The following is a 14,204-nucleotide window of genomic DNA, read 5'->3' as shown; positions in this document are numbered from 1 at the left end:
TGTGTTCATTTGTGCAGTGTTTGACACAAACTATACAATAAGTAAACGTTGGCCATTGTTATTAATATTATTAATGCTGCTAAGGATCCCTTGACAGATTTTTAATACTCACTCAGGAATTTAGAAAACTCTACTCAATGAGGAAGAAAAGGCCCATCGACTTCAAGCAGATAGATTTTCTAGCACAATTACATGTTTATAGTACTAATTAAGTCAAATTTTGCATGTCATTAAAATATTTTTGGGATAAACAAGTTAAATCCCCACTGAACTGAGTAAAATGTTAAGCTTACGTTCCTTTTCTATTATAATTATTATTATATTTTCTTATAAAATAATTAACCAAGAAATTTACTTCCAGTACACACACACACACACACATATACACAACTTGAGTATATTTGAAACTATTTTTAAAGAGGATCTGCTTACTTTATAGTCATTAGAAAGCCATACCTTTGAATTTTGAATTATCCTTAAATAGCAAAATTTTTATATTTCATCCTAGGTCAGGATTAGCAAATAATTTTATTAAATAGAATCAAACAATTCTATTTAAGCAATTATCAAAATTTGAAAGAAAAAAAAAACCTCCCACAAAAATGTCAAACATTTTTCCCTATTGCAAGTACTAGCAAGCATTCAGCTTTTTATAAAATTTTAGGAGGTTGGCCATTGTTATTAATATTATTAATGCTGCTAAGGATCCCTTGACAGATTTTTAATACTCACTCAGGAATTTAGAAAACTCTACTCAATGAGGAAGAAAAGGCCCATCGACTTCAAGCAGATAGATTTTCTAGCACAATTACATGTTTATAGTACTAATTAAGTCAAATTTTGCATGTCATTAAAATATTTTTGGGATAAACAAGTTAAATCCCCACTGAACTGAGTAAAATGTTAAGCTTACGTTCCTTTTCTATTATAATTATTATTATATTTTCTTATAAAATAATTAACCAAGAAATTTACTTCCAGTACACACACACACACACACATATACACAACTTGAGTATATTTGAAACTATTTTTAAAGAGGATCTGCTTACTTTATAGTCATTAGAAAGCCATACCTTTGAATTTTGAATTATCCTTAAATAGCAAAATTTTTATATTTCATCCTAGGTCAGGATTAGCAAATAATTTTATTAAATAGAATCAAACAATTCTATTTAAGCAATTATCAAAATTTGAAAGAAAAAAAAAAACTCCCACATAAATGTCAAACAATTTTCCCTATTGCAAGTACTAGCCAGCATTCAGCCTTTTATGAAAGTTATTAGGAGGCATAAATTACCCTGTGCTACCCCTGGTAACTCAAAAAAAAAAAAAAAAAGCCTAAGAATGACTTGAGAGTTTTAACTACACCATCATATCACCCACTATGTGTTAATGGAATTGCTTAATATTCTGAAACCGCATAGAGAAAACATAACATGCAAATATGTTCTGTTCTCCCAGCATGACCCTTGGATATGTAAAGTAGATTTAATATTACAGTTCTAATTTTGCATTCCAGAAATCTAAATACCACTCGAGTCTTATAGAAATTAGTAAAATCTGCACAGGAATGTAATATCTAATCACCTTACATAAGGCAACCTGGCATTACTAATGACAACTTACATAAAAAGATCAATTTATGTGTCTTATTAAGTTACTCATAGACTGATAGGGTTCTCAAAATCAAGTGAAAAATGCTTTCAATCTAAATTTATTTTCTGTTTCATGTCCAAAAGTAGTAATTTTTTCTCTGATTTATCAAATACCAAATTAATCGAGCTAAGGATGCACAATCCATATCCCCACATATATTACAAGATATTTTACGAAATATCTGGCTCAGCTAGTACATGTCCCTTCATTCACAACTTCTTTCCTCTTAAGTCAAAAGATACCCAAAGCTTAAAATCAGTTACATATTTTAAAAAATACTATGCTATAAAAATCTTATTTCAAGTACATTTTACGTGCTAAAATTTATACCCCCCAAAAAATATTTTTTTCTGGTTATAAAAGTAGTATATGTTCCAATGATTCACTATACTTTAAAAATAAGTTAAGGAGCATAAAATTAAAATCACCTAGAAGTAACCACTGCTAACACCTAGGTGTATTTACTTTCAGTATTTAATATTAAAGGGAGTCACATACATAAGAGGTTAAGATCTTACTGTAGATACAACTGTGTGTCCCAGCTTTGTTCTTTCACTCTTGTTCTTTTTGGATTTTAAATGGCTATTTCCTATGCCATTATATATTATTTCTAAGTGTCATTATTTCAGTCTGCATAATATTACTTTGTTGGATATAGTAATTTTTCAAATATCCCTAACAATGTCAGGTACAATTTATATACTAAGAATTCCTTAATCAGCATCACCTGTCCCATATAAACAACTGCCTCTTGAACATACTCATTTGGAAGTACCACAACAACCCAAGCTGAAAATCTAAAACTGAACCCAGTATTTTGTTCCCAGGTGTGAGTGTGTCTGTCTCTTTTTCTCAATCTCTCTCTGTCTCTCTCTGTGTCTCTCTCTATCTCGCTGTCTGTCTGCCTGTCTGTCTGTCTCTTTCTCTCTCACACACACACACATTTCCAATCTCGGCACCTATAACCATATCAACATAATCTCAGAAGCCAACAACCTGGGCCACTATACTTAATCCCTCTCTTTTCACCCTTTGTTTTTAATTCACACAAAATCCATTCCACTTTTGTAATACATCATATTTTCTTCATTCCCACCAGCATCTCCTTCTTCAAGCCTCCATTATTTCAATCTTGGATTACTGAAGAGTCTCCTAGATAGCTTCTTTCTCCAGCATTGCATGATTATTCTTTATCTCCGCATCGCACCCAATGTGGGTTTTGTAAAACATACATCTTATTTGGTTATTCTTCTGCTTAATTCCTTCTAGTAGCACCTCACTACATTTAGGGTAATGTCAAATTCCTTCCATGTCTCTTTAACCTCTTCACCATCATCTCTCCTCTCTACCTCTTACCTAGCCCTATATACTCTTTACTTCAACTGCACTGAACTGCTTTCAGTTCTTCCAATAAACGATACTTCCTCAAATGTTGGGAGGGTCCCTTCCCTTCTGACTGAACATTCACCCGTAGTTTAGACATCATTTCCTTTAGGTATTCTTCTCTAACATACACCAAGTATAGGCCCAGGGACCCTGCTAGGAACACGAGCAGTATGGTGCAACCCCTACAGTGAGTTTAGGAAGATCTCCCTAAAATTTATGTTCACTCAGAACTTCAGAATGTGACCTTATTTGGAAATAGACATTTTACAGATGTAATTAGTTCAGGATCTTGAGCTAAATCTAATGACTGACATATTTATAACAGAAGAAGACACACCCAGAGACACACAGGGAAGAAAGCCATGTGAAGATGGAGCTAGGGATTGGAGTCAGGCTGCTACAAGTCAAGGAACACCAGGAGCCATCAGAAGCTGGAAGAAACAAGAAAAGATCCTCCCCTAAAGTCTTTGGAAGTCAGTGTAACCCTGTACATCTTGATTTCAAAATTCTAGCCTCCAGAATTTCTGTTGTTTTAAGATGCCCAGTTTGAAGTTCTTTGTTACAGTAGCCCTAGGAAACAAATACACCTCCTATCCTAGATTTATTGTAAAATATTAATTGTTGTATTTCAAATCTCACTAGACTATAAACTCCATGCAAAGCAAGAATCAATTCTACTGTTTATAATTTTATGTTCACTGCTAAGTACATCAATTGGTATATAACAGGCAATTAATAAAAAAACAAATATATTTTTATAATAATACATATCTATCGAAACCTAAGAACAATATTATTTAATCTAAGTTAATTTTACTGGCAAAATCTTTATTATTTGAGAATTTATGGCCATTAGAATTTGATGGATTTTGAATGACGATTCTGAAAAAGAGTTTTAGCAAACATCAATTGTTTTTATTTGCCCCAGATCCACCCCTATCCTGGTCCCAAGAACTTTGAAGTTTTGGGAACCTACTTTCTCTGCAAGCACGCAGTCTCAGTCTCGAGAGAATTGTTAATCAAGTGCCATGGTTCCCCGCAGAGGGCAAATGATTCAAACTCAGCCATGCAGACTTCTTTTGTGAATATGGGAGGGAAAGCATTAGAACAACTATCAGTCCAGATTTAGCTCCATGGCAATACACTTCACAGTCTCTCTCCACTTCCTGCTTTCTGGGTCTCTGGACCAGCTTTGGCTCCTAGCTTTCCCTAGAACTGTTTCGTTTGATTACCCTCTGATTCTAAGAGCTAACCCATACCTCATTTCAGCAAAATGCCTTTTTTGCTTAAACTGCCCAGAACTAGTTTGTTACTTACAACTTAAAAACTGGAGATATTTGACAGATTCTTCAAACGTAGATGTGATTACTACATAATATGGATTACTTGTATAAATAGATGTTGTTTCACAAATGGTCACATGATCAGAAAGTTTTCAGTTCAGATTCTAAAACCACTTAGAGATGAACTATGCAATTTAAAATTTATAATTTGCCAATTTCCTTCTCTGAGCTAGCCGCTTCCATTTCTTCAGGCACCGCACACATTAATGTAAATCCTATTCTCTCTCGTTTATTTCTGTCTTTATGTATTAAAATTATCTCTTTTTTAATATTGTTTACTTAAAAGATTTTTATTTTTAAATTTTGTCAGTGTAAACCACATTCTAAAAGCAAGTTAAACCATTTTATAAAGGTGTTACTTCTAAGTAAAGCCTTTGGTATAATAAATGAGACCCTTATAGCATAAATAATTAGTTTATACTGAAAGAGCCACAGTTTGCCACTTTTCAGCACAGAGACCAATATATTTGATGAACATCACTTTGCTAGGTTTTACCATTTCATTCAAATAATAATTAATTTATGTCGAAATTATTCATTACAATTGCATAAGTATATAGAACATTGTTTTCCTTTAAATCTCTTCAATAAATAAAACCAATGTTAATATTATATACGCAAAAATTAACTTGAATATCATTATTATAACAGAAGCACCATTTATATAGAGAGATGTGCAAAATGTAAATTTTAAATGTACAACCTAAGGTCAGTAAAGCAAAATGGCTTTCTTCAATTTCTTCAATGACTTAAAGGTTATTTTCTTTTGCATTTAAATGCAGATAAAGCATAATACATCTCCTGAATAGGTTTTGAATTTGCTCTTCACGGAGGCATTTCCCTAGAGATTCTCTTCAGATAAGAGTGTTATTAGTCTTACTCATTAAAACACAGGAAGAAGAAATTATACTTCTACTATCTTAACACTGCATCATATTTTTTTGCCATCTATTCTACTCCTCACTATCTTGAACGACTTCATCCTCACACTTTCCGCCCAGTATATTGTAATGTCCATGAAGATGTATCATTTAATAGTCCTAAAAGTTTAAAACCACATTATAATCACGTTTGAATCTAAACTTCATTTATGGTCTAAAATTCTGTCACACTCGCTTGACCTTCTACTTCTTCTGTATATTTACATTGAACATATATTTTACTTCATCCTACCCTTAAATTTCTCAGTCTGGCTCCATGATTAGTCCATAATTTCCCTTCCTCTTTCATTTGTTTCCGTTTTAGGCTAGTATGTAAAAGTTTAGCTATTTTGTTGTTTCAGGTGTCTTCTGCTCTCTTCAACACATCTTTGACATTAGTTTATAACAGATGAAAACCTATTCTGTGCTGGTCATTATATTAGACATTCTCTCAGTGCTTTGGATATAAAAACAAATAAACAAACAAACAAAGTACTTGATTACTGGAAAAAGAGACTCCCAAAGACAAGCAAAAATGAAAGAACATAATATATCTGGAAAATTTTATATAATTTTTTATAGATCTATATTAAGGAATGATTAAAGATGAAACTTGGATTTCAAAATCCAGATCACAAGTGTCTTCTGTTTCCTAAGAGTGCTAAATTAAAAAAAAAAAAAAAAGACATAATCTCATTTGGGTTACAAAAGCCATTTTGCAGGGTAAAGTTTAAAGGGGGAAAGCTCAGAAACGGGTTTGACCATTTAGGGGCTATTTTGCTAATTTTCACAAAAGACAAAGTCTGTAAAAAAGTAAGAGATAGATTGAAAAAAAAAAATTAAGTAATAAAAATTTAAGAAATTGAATAAAAAGATTGGTTAATCAATTAAAGGTCACGAACATTGAGAAAGAAGGAATTAAAATTGACTCTAAGTTTTCCAATTTGATTATCCAAATGAACAGTAATTCTAATCAGAGAGGTAGGAAATATTTTTTTTAAATCGTAATTTCTAATAATCTCTGACCTGCTGAGTTTGGCCCACCTACATAGCTATATCAAACGAATGGACGTATCTAGAAATCTGATAGAATAAGTAGCCTCTAAGATGGCTTTCAATCTCTACCTGCTGGTATTCATGCCTTTTTGTGATCCCCTAATCTAGAATGTATGCTAGACCCAGAGAATCACTTCTAAAAACTAAAAGACTGCAGAAATGGTGGTATATTAGCTTCCTGTGGCTGACATAACAAATTGCCACAAACTGTATGGCTTGAAACAACAACAAAAAAATTATTCTCTCACAGTTCCAGAGGTCAGAAGTTTGAAATCAAGGTGTCATAAAGGCCACATTTCCTCTGAAGGCTCTGAGGGAAATTTTGTCCCTTACTTCTTCCAGTTTCCTCTGTTTCCAGGTGATCTTTGACTTATGATTCTACTCCTTGCCTTCGTCTTCACACAGTCTCCTCCTCTGTGTAGGTTTCCTAAGGATGCATGTTATTGGATTTAGGGCTCATCCACTTAATGCAAGATGATCACACTTGAGACCTTTCATTTAATTACATCTGTAAAAACTCTTTTTCCAAATAATGTCACATTGAGAGGTAACACTGGTTTAACTTGAACATATCTTTTTGGAAGTCATCATTCAACTCACTATGGGTGGGATGACCCTTCTTAGATTTGGTTACAAAAGAATGTGGGTTCCACCATAGGTGCTCACTTTTGCTCTCTTGGATTGCTTGTCCCGGAGGAAGCCAGCTTCCATATTATGAGGCAGCCTTATAAAGAGACACCCTCCCTGGCTGAATCCGGATGTGGACCCTTAGCTCAGTTGAGTTTTGGAATAAACCATAACTCTAGCAGAGAGCTTGACTGCAGCATCATGAGAGACCTGGAGCCAGAGATATGGGGTCAGCTGTGCCCAGGTTCAGGGCCCACAGAAACTGTGAGATAATACGTGAGCACTGTTTTTGGGCTGCTAAGTTTTAGAGTGATTTATCACAAAGCAATTGACAACCAATATGGAGCTCAGAAAGTGTCTAGGGTAGGTCAGCAATAATTAAGACAAGCCATGGAAACGAATTCAATTTTGCATTTAAGAAATATATATGAAGTATGCTCTATAAAACAAACATGGCAGTGAGTGTTATTTAGATATAAATTTACATCAGTAATGATAAATGATGACTCAGCCCTCAAGAATCTTATAGTCTCAGAGAATGATAGACAAGACAGCAATGTATCATATGACAAAGAAATATGAATAGTGTGTTAAGGTACACACCACATAGGAGAAGGATCTGGTCCAGATTTCAAAAGTCAGGAAGGACTTCTTGAAAAAGCTGAATTTTTAACTTCCAAAAGTTTACCTACTTAATTATTAACAAAGTTCCCTTTCCTTTTAACAATGCAATATTTAAGGTACTTCTAAGTGGTAAGAACAATTTTCTTATCATTACATTAAGACTCCTATAATAAATTTATCTAAGCTCTTAGGGCAATAATATATCTGCTTCTGTGACTTCTGGAAAGGCTAAAGTTAAATTATTAATATAAGGTGGTTATAAATCAAATCAGGTCTTTACATTGTATTTCATATGTTTTATTTGCTATAACTATTTTAACTTTTATACTTTAAGTTTAAAGAAACCCATAACATTGTTAATAGTAAATAAATGAATCCTCAATTACATAGAAATTGCAATGAAACTTAAAAAAATGTTGAGTGCTCTAGCAAAGGTATGAGCAAAATACAATGAGAGAAGAATGAAGAAAATCCTGTGTTCAAAACGAAGCCTATTATTTTACTAACACAAAAATCCCACTTTTGCTGTTTTATCTATTTCTGTTAACACTGTCAACATATCCCTTCTTGCCTAAGATAAAAGACCTTCCCCTTAATCTCACACTTCTACTACCACCAAATTTCATTTATCCATACTCTGTTTTATATTTATACTACTCTCATTCTAGATAAAGTTTCTATTGCTTCTTGTTTGAAATATTGCAAAGTTTAAAAACATTGCTTCTTAGGTAACATTGATCAGACTTGATGTCTTTGGGAGACCTTATCAATTAATAACCCAGTACCTGCATCCCAAGGTCATTAGTTACCAACTGGTTTTTCATTGAATGTGATCCAGTTGTTACACTGTCATGGTGTATTATATTCATCTGTTTGTCACGGAAGTCTCATCTGCTACTCTATATGCTCCTCAGAGGTGAGGAATAAGTCTTCTTCACCTTTGTTTTTTCTACAGTTCTTATCATAGTGTTTTTGTAAATAGCAAGTGTTTAAAAAATGCTGATGAAAATAAAAGGAAAAGTGTACGAATTATTCGCCCTTCCTTTGGGTTTGCTCTCTCTTCATTAGTCAAACACACATATCACTTCCACATTAAGCTTCTTAAAGGACAACATGGGTCATCTTATTCCCCTGCTATTGTCCCTCACCATATAATGATGAAATATAAATGCTTAAATTTAGGTATCCAAATCACAGAAGGTATTCCCCACCTTTCCAGTTTCCTGAATATCCCCCGTGCTGTCTTGGCTCTGTACTTTTGCTCCAACTTGGACCTCTATTTAAATGTTCACCTGCCAAAGTCTTACCTACCTTAAAAAGCACAACTCAAATTGGTGTCTCATTTGTTAAGTGTTCTTAGCCTTCCAAGATGAAAGTACTTTTGTTAGCAATTGCCCTTTCCATTTACTTATTTCTTGACACTTAGTACATCCTACCAGTACCTAAGAAACTGAAATATGTTTCTTATCTTACCATATTTTACTGAAAATTAGAAGAGGCAGAAAACTATTTCTGTGCCTCCTGTGCCTAACGTTTACCATCACCAACATCATCACTCAAATAATCACAGCGGTTAGGCTTAGTGTAGTAAGTTTTCAATAAATATTAATTGAATAAATGTATACTTGCTACCAGTTACAAATGATGTGTTTTTAGACACTGTAGAAGATTATGCAAATATAACATTCATTTTTTTTCTAGGCTTAGTTATGTAAGGGATATATTGGCTAGAAATATGTGAGTATGGCATACTACTTATAACCAAAATTTAGAATCTTAATTTGAAATTTTTTCTTCAACACAGACTAGGTTTTTTTTATTTTTTAAAGAAATTCTTTGAATGAAAAAATGTCAATGAGTCAACAAAAATTTTCAAAAATGGCTAATGAAACGGTAATTCATTACTACCTTGTGGAGGTAAATTCAACAATAAGAATAAAAAGCCTTTAAAGTATGGTAACCATTGAATCAGTGATGCTTATTTCAGTAACACTAAAATGAGTGATGTATATGTCAATTTATCTACAAGGATATTCTCACATCTAAAAATATTTTTAAATTATTTGCTTATATTAACAGATACAATGGAAACTATGAAACATGAATTCATATTCTCAATCAAAACAAAAAATTTAGGGGGATGGGGGAGGTAAATGGGGTAAAAAAGGTCAAATATGTGGTGACATTAAAGAATTAAAAATTAATAATTTTTTAAATAAAGAACAAAATAGATTTGTTACAAAACCAGTAAAGATATTCAACAGAGAATATATATAATATTATTCCAACTTTGTGTAAAGGAAAAAGCCAACAAAACAAAAATCAAATGATAAAGAACAAAATGATAGAAGTTATTTTTAGAAAATAGGCTCATTCGTGATTTTAATTTTATTATGCTTTTATGTATTTTTATTATTTTCTATAATAAAATTATCTATTATCTTTTAAAATTCTTGGTACAAAATAAAAACTTTTTTTTGTAATTTCAAATCTTTTTTTCAAAATGGTTTAAAGTAAATAAACAATCACTTATTCTTACCTGGGTAGGTTCAAATATAATTGAAAGAATATGGATACTTGACTTTGAATAGTTTCAATCATACAGTTGCCATCCAAGTTCTCTTTCAATCCCTTTCTCTCCTACGTATATCATCAGATGGAATCACATATACCTAGAAATAAAATTTTAATTGGATTTAGTAGAATTAATCGATGATTACATTTATATGTATTTTAATGTAGAAGTTACAATACATGTTCTAAAATTCTAATTATGTTTCTTGTGAAAGTTCAAGAAAGTTACCTAATAATAGCAAAACAAGGGTAAAACATGTTAAATTTTGAAAAGATAGAGTAAAAGAGTAACAGATTGCTATATAAGGGAAAATAGCAAAATTGCTAAATAAGTTAGATATTTTAACTCATGGATACATTATTATTAAAATATAGTGATGGTTGGTTGACAAGATACCCCTATCTCCCTGGGGCCATACAGCAACTAGCCCAGACCTAGCTTCCTCCTTCATATACTAGTTAAAAAGACTAACCAAGCCCGCACCCTGCCCAAGAGTAAAAAGGTGAAACAGATTTTTAGAGAGAACTCATCTATTTTAACTTTCAAACAGCTTTGACTGCTATAGAGAAGCATTTAGGTAGCTTATCTTTCTGTTCATTCTCACGCTATAACTAAAACAAACATAGCAATTGATTTAGATTTTTACATTTTTATTCCAACATACAAAAAGATTTCTCTTTCCAGATGCAATAGCAAAAATAACGCCTTCCTTTAATTTGATATTTTCAAATGCACCTCTGACCTAAATTCAGAGTAGCAGAAAAACTTACAATATAGTATTTCTCCTTGCAAAAAAAGCAAAAAGAGCTTCTTTTTTTTTCTTCTTTTTGGTAAAAATATGAAAATATATCTAACTCTTCTGTTCTGTCTCCCTCCACACTTTGACACAGACCATTGGTAAAGCTAGACCTCTATTTTTAACCTTTTTCAAATTATAGACTAAAAACAGATCTCAAATATTTTATTTCTGCCTCTGTTGGCATCTACACTATCTGAAAACTTTTACATCTTAACCACCATTTCCTTTAGAAGCCTGTTTATCTATTTGTTGGCCCTATTCTTTTTCATTTTCTAAAATAATTTTAGGGAGAAAGAAGAGACCTTAGTTTAAGTGGCCCCAGGAGCAAACTCTGAGGTAATAATTCAAGTAAAGAAGTTTATCTGGGACATGCTGAAGGAGAGGGGTTATAGGCAGATCATCAATAGTATCTACCACAGAAAACAATAATTTTAAAATTTGAATAAAAATATAAGTAGGGTATATTTTAAGACCACTTATAGATATTTAGAATTTAAACAAAAAAAATGTTTGTTCCAGCAATGTTATTATTTATTAAGTCATACTGTATTCTTTTAGCATTTACTGGCTCTTAAGGTATATAAATGCTATAATTCATTTATCTTTCCTTAAAACATAAAAACTGAATTATCATTCTTCCATCTCTAAAAATAGATTTGTTCACCCCGGACAGGATATTTCAAACAAGACATAGTTAAAAAGTAATCGTAAAACTATGTCATGATTTCTAAAGCAATTTACCAGATCATTTTTTCTTTTTTGTCTGTATTGGGGAGAGGGAAAAAAAGGAAAGACAAAATTCAATCCATTTTTTTTTTTAGCATAATGGTAATGTCTCTATTTATTTTGTGCAAACATTAGTCTTAGAAAAGAAATAAAGAAATCACCCAAGATAACAAAAGTAACCCTGTTAACCAGACTGTTAAAAAAATAATTCCAAAATATTATAGCAAAGTAAATACTTTCTCTAAAAAATTCAACTTAATTCAACATAACATTCCCACAGCTTTTATTTCTATCTCATATTGACTGAAATCCAGTCTTACTGTGGGAAATACTTTTCAGCTTAGAATAGTTTATGCAATGTGACAGAATAAAAGAGCACGAAAACACCCACATGAAGAAACGAGAATGAACTTGTGCCTACTTCTATCTTCCTTTTTGCAGAAAAATGACATATACTCTGTAGTGGATCCATTATTTCATGTCTGATATGATTAGATTTGTTCATATAAAAAGCATTTTAAATATTCTTACAAGAACTGAGATGTGCTTATGAGCTGCTCTTTCAAACATATTTTTACTTTAAAATGTAAAATCTTGATTTCCAATTCAAATGATTCTTAAATTTTTAGGAGCATAATATATTCAATTTTATACTGTTTTGCCACCATTTATTACATACTCATGAAATTTAAAGATGTATATGAAATTAAATGAAGCCTATCATTTCTTTATGAAACCTTTATTTTTCCCAACAGTATTAATTCAAGAAAAAATTATTAAGATTGCAATATAACTAGGTCCTTCAATTTGTTAATGCAACACATATCTTTAAATATCCCATACACAATAAAACCAAGGTAAATAAGCCAAGCTAAAAGGTATTTCTACTTGTCATCAAATGAAATAGAGACTACCATTATCATCTTAAAACCTTTTCAAAATTATTTCACTTCTTACTCTTCTTTTTTTTAGCTATCTCCAAGAATTTAGCAATATTTCAAAATATGGCAAAAATAGTCTTCCTGAATATTCATTTAACTCCTATAGACATCTAAAATCAAAACAAAAAATCAAATCTTTTGCCCGTGATTTTCTTTTTTCTTTTCTTTGTCCTGTGATTTTAATTAAGCAAACAGTCCAATTCTTGTTCTAATTGCTCAAGCCTGAAATTGGCATTACCAATCTCTCTTAATTCCCTTATGATCTACGTGCAGTTAAATAAGAATAAATTCAATTCCACTTAATACAAAAGACTCCCTTTTGTTTCTTCTCCAAGTTTACATCCTCGCCAAATCCATAAGTAGCCAACTATGGTTTCACTAACAAGTAGTTTGGCCATATCACCTGTTGCACAATGTCTGAATGCCTTAACATGCCTTAGAATTTTAGTCCAAAGGCCTTAGCATCTCTTCTTAAAGATGTCCTCTCAAATGTTTTCACCTTAGTGCTCTAGACAAAGGGCACAAACATAGTGACTTGGGATGACTGACATAGTGGCTTGGGGCAATCATTTCCAGTGCATTCGTTTTCTCATTGAGGCAGGACCATACCTATTGTCATCACTGTACCCTTAAGCTATAAGGAAATTAAAGTTGGGAAATTAATTTAGTTCATTAAAGGGATATTTATTGAGCATTTACTGAATGCCCAATTGTATCAGTCATTAGGGAGAGGAAAATAAGTCTATATCCTCCTTTGCATTTGTCAATGTTTTAAGAACTACATTAATGGCAAGGTCAGGTTTGGAAGAAACACAGAAGGTGGAACCTGTGACTCTTTAGTTTGTAAGTTGTTCAGTGAAAAAACTGGGAGAGGCCACAGAGTTGGCACAGGAATGACATAAACAAAGGCACAGAATATAAGAAAGGACATGCCACCTTCAAGCAGTTATGTGGTTAGATATACATGATTTGAAAATAGGATGCTATGGAAGACTGTTTTATAAGAAATTTTAGTGGTAAAGAAAGGCCTTATCGAAAAGGTTCTTGAATGCCAAGCTATGAACTTGAAATTTTACTCTAAAGGTAATAAGAGTGTGATAAAACAGGGAAGTGGTACAACAAGATACATGGTTTAATAAGATTATGTGGCAAATGTGGCTCTGAAGAGACCATGAAAGAAAGGCGAGACAGGCAAAATTGCTTCTTAGAAATTCATGTGTATTTGTTATTTTGTAATGCAAAATGGAAAAAGACTTGGGGTATTCATATTTGTGAGATGTAAAACTGGAATGGTGCTTGAGATTTAATTTATGTAGGAACAGAACAAGACCAAGACCACCCTGATCCTGGGCTTTCCTAATCTCAGAGATGTCAGTCTGGACCAAGAATTCATATCACCTATTACTGTTCCATAAACATTCTAAGTTCTCTACTCTCCGTTCTCAGTGTGGTAAAGAAAAAAATGACAGTGGATGAGACATGACAAACTATTTCTGAATTAATAATTTTAAATTTACCAAATTCAATCTAGTTCTTGACTCTACATTT

At 32.2% G+C, this 14,204-nt stretch overlaps 1 protein-coding gene across 13 annotated transcripts in view; it reads right to left on the bottom strand.

The window, feature by feature from the left end:
* The window catches only part of GULP1 (GULP, engulfment adaptor PTB domain containing 1), a 206,306-nt gene that overhangs the window by 124,980 nt on the left and 67,122 nt on the right, over nt 1–14,204 (bottom strand). For 6 of the 13 annotated variants that reach the window (XM_025039385.1, XM_015596407.2, XM_015596411.2 and 3 more), the window contains exons 2-3: nt 10,155–10,287; nt 6,698–6,791 (exon numbers count right to left, since the gene is read on the bottom strand). The exons of 1 other annotated variant lie outside the window; for it this stretch is intronic. The gene's annotated coding sequence lies outside the window, so the exon portion shown is untranslated. Of the gene's footprint in view, nt 1–6,612; nt 6,792–10,154; nt 10,288–14,204 lie in introns of all 13 variants that reach the window. 6 more of the 13 variants (XM_015596408.2, XM_015596409.2, XM_015596410.2 and 3 more) reach the window with 2 other exon arrangements.

The sequence above is a fragment of the Pteropus alecto genome, unplaced genomic scaffold (genome assembly GCF_000325575.1).
Source record: "Pteropus alecto unplaced genomic scaffold, ASM32557v1 scaffold3, whole genome shotgun sequence".
Taxonomy (NCBI): domain Eukaryota; kingdom Metazoa; phylum Chordata; class Mammalia; order Chiroptera; family Pteropodidae; genus Pteropus; species Pteropus alecto.
This window is presented reverse-complemented; position numbering and strand designations above follow the sequence as displayed.